The sequence below is a fragment of the Haliotis cracherodii genome, unplaced genomic scaffold, assembly GCF_022045235.1.
Source record: "Haliotis cracherodii isolate W230 unplaced genomic scaffold, xgHalCrac1.p SCAF_6, whole genome shotgun sequence".
Taxonomy (NCBI): Eukaryota; Metazoa; Mollusca; class Gastropoda; order Lepetellida; family Haliotidae; genus Haliotis; species Haliotis cracherodii.
The window spans coordinates 5,197,558-5,203,557 of NW_027266319.1; positions in this window are offsets into that span (position 1 = coordinate 5,197,558).

Consider the following 6,000-nt stretch of genomic DNA (forward strand, 5'->3'; position numbering starts at 1 on the left):
TGCATCAGTTTTTACTGGTGTAACTCCATAAACGCAAAATCATATTGAAGTCAATTCTTAATAACTATGTCAACAATAAGAGCTTACTTAATCATAAACCAATATTCTACCATAAATTTGTAAAATACTCGATTTTGATTGGTCAGTCAGAGGTTATCACAAATAAACCACCTCTAATCTAAACAGCCGATTTGACGGCCGCGGAAACTAATATTTTTAGAAGATAAGTTCGTTTTTTATGTAATGGGTAGGTTTCTTGGTAGGATAAAGCCAACGGATAAAAACGATATCCGTTGGGGTCATGTGCTGATAGAGATGCAAATATCAAAGGTCAAGTAGGGACTTCTTTCAGTGTTTATAAACAAACATGGCGTCGCCCTTGTCATTCGGCGATCGAGTCAGAATTAACCATCGGGAATCGGGATAAACTAAAGGTTATTGCTATCATTATTAAAAGAACAGTCTAATATACTGGAAACTGTGTCTAACTGTGACGTAGCTAAGGCATTCTATAAGCTTTGGAGATATAAATTTCAAAACAATTTTGCGAGGGCACTGGTCCTAGCCAAGCAGGATCAGTAGCAATATCTGTGCTTGTAGACCTCTGCGGCTTGAAACCTTTTCAACAAATAGTTGGATTTGGCCGAAATATGTTTGAATTGTTATGTTGTTTCGTTTTGTCGCTGTGTGTACATCTGACTGCACTTCGTGTTGTTTTGCGTTTATGTTGCTTCGCCACTTTATAAGAAACAGATTTCAGTTGGAACTATATTGGCTACTGTCACTGTCCGACTGACACATCACTTACCCTGTGAAGTAATAAATATTAATGCGCGCATTCCAGGAAAATTCGCAATGTTTAGGTAATGTTTGTGAGAGAGGGAAAGCGATTTTCAAGCACAGAATTAAAGAATGACATTATATGATAAAGAGGTTATTATGCTTGTGAGTTTGGGGATGGTAAATATCCTGTATTAGAAATAAACATTGTATTTAGCGAGCCTTGAAATGAATTATAGACTAAAAATGCAGAGTTGCGGTTACTACAATATTCAAAGAATGTGTGGCATAAAACACGATAGAAATCTACAAGGAGAATGTATTTCAAGTTTAGAGGACAACAGAGGGCTTGCTATTAGGCGCTTTTCTATATACGACTTTGACATATCACAATGTGCGATAAGACGTCTTAATAGCGGCGCGTGGTGAAGAATGAAACCATTGCCAGGATTGCCTTGTTTTCTTTGGGTTGCCCGCCTCATGTTAGCTGCGAAGTTGCCGTGCTTACATGCTTTAAATAAGTGCCTGCCATAAGTTCGAGTGAAATGTAAACAAACTGTTTAAGCATATAAAGCGCCATATTTTGTTTAAAGGCCGTCGGTGATTTCATAATTTCTTATCGACAACCACTCAAAACACTGGACTCAACCCATGCCACTTCACTCAATGTCCTCCACATGTCTAAAACCTTTTGAAAGATTCTGACTCAATTACACAGACGTCAACGTCAATTGTGGGCACAGCGACACTTACGATGGACTCAGGGGAATTGGAATCAAGTCGTCTTCAGTGATGAATCCCGATTTAATCTTCGATTTGCTGATGGTAGGGCGAGGGTGTGGAGGCGCCGTCATGAACATTACTCCAAGTGTTGTGTACAGGAAGTTGACAGATTTCGAGGCGGAAGTGTCATGGTGTGGGGTGCTTTCTGTGGCAATGCACGTTCCAGGCTTCTTGTCATCCGTGGCAACCTCAACGCTGCTGCTTACCGCGACCAGGTACTGGCACCAGAACTTCTCCCTTTTATGGCAGCACATGGACCCGGTTTGATCTTCCAACACGGCAATGCCAGACCCCACACAGCACTTTTGACAAGGAATATCCTTCAGAATGCGGGAGTGAAAGTCATGGACTGGCCGTCAAGGTCTCCCGACCTCAGTCCCATCGAACACGTCTGGGATGCTCTTGGCAGAAGTCTGCGCACTCTCCAGAACCAACCACAGAATTTGCAAGATCTTGGCACCATTTTGCAGCAACAATGGCGTCGTCTTCCCAGTCATGTGTTCACAAGCATCACAAGGACGCACATGGTGGCCATACACGCTACTGAACTTGTGTGATTCTCGTGCTTGGGACTTATGATTTAAACTCTTGATGTTATTACCGAATACCGTAGGTGCTTGGAACAAATTATGGTTACCACCGTTAAATGAAATCCTTCTTTGGACATTAATGATTAAAAATTACCTTCTCTGAAACATTTGTCCGTTGTATATCATATATGGGATGACTTTTAAAAATGTGAAGTTTTTAATTTGACTCACATAATAATCTCACATCTAAAATGATTGTTTTTTTCTTTGTTTTGATGTTTGTGTTACTTTTTTTTCGTTTAGATGTTCAGGTAAGGTATCACGCAATCCTACAATTTACAAGTAATGTGACACAATAATTTAATTTTACAAGCTTTGTTTGTTTGTTTGTTGTTTAACGCCGCACACAGCAATATTCCAGCTTTATGACGGCGGTCTGTAAGTAATCGAGCCTGGATCAGACAATCTAGTGATTGACATCATGAACATCAATCCACGCAACTGGGATAGATGACATGCATCAACCAAGTCAGCGAGCCTGACAAGCCGATCCCGTTAGTCGCCTTTTACGACAAGCATAGTCGCCTATTACGACAAGCATGGGTTGCTGAAGACCTATTCTACCCCGGATCTTCACGGGTCCTTGTCTTGGACAAGCCGGGGCATATTAACATGTTGATTTTTATCAACACATTTCTTACGATATTTCAACAACAAGTTAGTGACATGTTCTCGGTATGACACACCAAAGGGGTAAACGTCTGACACTCACTCACTCACTCACTCACCCACCCACCCACCCACACTCACTCACCCACCCACACTCACTCTTAGTATTTCGGTATGAAGACCTGCGTGCAATATAATAACCACGATTGATAAGCTCACTGTTCAGTTATTGTGAGATAACACTTTATCATTTGACGTCAAGAGCCACACACAGGCACCTGCAAGCTGCGTTCTCTTCAGAAAACCTCGTCAAGCCAGATATAAACAACAAACACACAATGTGGCTTCCCCTGTGGCACTCGCCGAGGCATTTACTCTGCATGAAATTTCCATTTACAAACCTAGTAGCGTCATTAGCATTGATCCATATAATTTCAGAACCACGCCAGTCACACTGTAACATCTTACTGTAAGATACATGCATGTACCAGGTACCATCCATGCTTTGTGGTTCAGAACCACGCAGTCACTGTGACGACATCTGTCTTGCAGCAAGACTGACAACACCTGGCAACAGAAAATGATCCTAACCATAATGCACAGGACAAACAAACAAGACCTCGTTTGCCACGCAGCTCGCCCCCAACGGCTTTACGGTCTCTTTTATAAATTACATATATTTGGTATCAATGGTAAATTATGGAGAATTCTACGTCTGTCTTACAGTTCTATGTACTCATGTGTTAGCTTTGATGGTTTCAAATCTGATGTTTTCCCTGTTAAACAGGGTGTAGATCAGGGTCGTGTCATATCAGCATGGCTCTTTACTCTTTATATAAATGATTTACTTCATGAACTAAGCAATTCCGGTTGTGGACTATGTCTCCCATGGGGACGATGCCCAGGAATACTGTTAGCAGACGACACGACCTTGATCAGCTGTAACACAACAGGTCTTCGAATGCTCCTAAGCGTTGCAGCAAAATTATGGTAACAAGTGGCAGTTAAAATAGAATGTGTTTAAAAGTGCTGTCTTAACTTTTGGATGGAGTAAAGGAACAGTGTCGCCTGAACATCTTTACATTGGTAAGATAAATTTACCTATTCAAAAGGCAATTGTCTGTGCGGGAGTGTACATAAGTACTGCTAAAACTTCGGTAGAAAGAACGAGGTTAGCATGTGAAAAACAGAAAATTGATAAATGTAAACCATGATTCTGGCCTGTACTTTGGTGGACTTTTTCCTATAGCCGCCGCGCGCATCTGGCAACGAGTGGTATTACCCTGTGGCTTGTATGGATGTAATGTGTGGGGAAAACTATCCTTAAAGGAATATGAAATGCTAGAAATCACTCAACGCTATTTCTGTAAGAAAATCTAGGGTTTTAATAAGCGTATGCCTAACGAAATAGAGAAATAAATTGGTGTTATATAAGTACAAGGATACATTGATCAACAAAAGCTTTTGCTCCTTGGTGAGTTATGTAATTCAAACATAATGTATATTTTCAAACAAATGTTTATAGTCCGACTTGGACAGTTTAGATATAAAGCAACACAAGTTCATAAGAACAAGTGGGACACGAAATCACCCATCTTTAGCATGCTGCGTCTTGTCTCCAAATATATTTTGTCTGACGGGGTTAATGATTATATAATGTGTTCATATTTCATCACGGAACGAATATGGTTCAAACTGATGAAAGAAAACAGGTCTGGACAGACGATGACACCTTTCTGACTTTTCTGCTTGTCGATTTACCTGAACAACTTGAAGATGAATTAGATGTATGGGCAGAGAGCATGAAAAATATTGGTGGTGCAGTTAAAAAGTGGGATGAAGTCATCCGAAGCTGCTTATACTAAACAATGTATATATTGTAAGCAACTGTAAACGTTACATTTGTAAATAGCACACGCCAATTGTCCATCTAATAACACCAATAATCAATATCATACATATGTATATGTATCTGCCATCGTTAAGTGACGTTGCAAGTGCGTAACAGGACATAGCAGAGAATCGGATACACCTATGACTACCCATGCACCATCTCGGTACACGTCCGTCTTGGACTGTTCAATTAATATAGACACATAATGTTCACAAAACATGATATCTGAACGTGCAATGTGCAATAATTCATCTGATCGAAGATAACCTGCAAAAGCAACTAAAACCATTGCAGCAACTCTGCTGTCTGTTAAACATTTCTCACTTTCTAGAGACGATACCATACAAATAAGTTGAGATATTGTTATCGGTTCCTTTTTGTTTACTGGTTTAGCTGATCTCTGCTTACCAGCCTCCAATACATTTCTTATCAGTGTATTATTTGTGGCACCGTGTAACCCAACAAGAACATTAGCATATCGAATGCTGTAAAAATCTGTATTGACAGAAGAAATACTTTCACAACTTTGTATTAAAGATAACAGCAGCGAAGTGCATAGGAGCAATTGGCAATAAGGTCGGCAAACCATGGGAATCTGCCCAATCAGAAAATCTCTTGAATCCCAAGTTGTATGATCTCGTTGTAGTGGCTGATCAACCCCCATTTAATACTATGCTCAAACCTTGTGTGTTCGGTTTTAAACTCTCTGGTAGGATAGATATAACAACATGATATACACTAACATATCTGAAACAGAAGAAAGCAGGTCAATGTCTGAAATCAATTTTCAACGCTACCGTTGAAAATTTTAAATCTATTTCACCAAATAACCCTTCCCCAATACGACTGCGAACATAAGCTTCTTTGCAAGCAGTGGTCAAGCTTCCGATATGTGCCAAGGCTGGGAATCAGGGATGACAAGTGATCTTCACACAACCGCTGGTCTTGGTGTAGTGTCAAACTAGTTTCCAGCAGTTTCCACACAGTGCTTAACCAGTCCAGTGTCACTAGAACATCACAGAATATTCCACATGTTTCATGCTATTCCGGAAATTCAAATTCACCACTGCTTACATTAAAGAGTACTATATTCTTGACAACTAATCATTGTCCAAATACATTGCAGTGAACTGCTACTGGATCTAAATTGAAACAATGAAATATAGTTACAGCCATTGTTTAACAATAAATTACACTGCTATATAACACAATGAATATTCACCCATTACGCAATTCTCAGAATTAGTCGTTCGGCCAGCAGCTTTTGTGGAGAACAATGAACGTAGATTGGATGATTTTGTGTAAGGTTTTATGGGTTTTTTTAAACGTACAGTCATCCAGTAA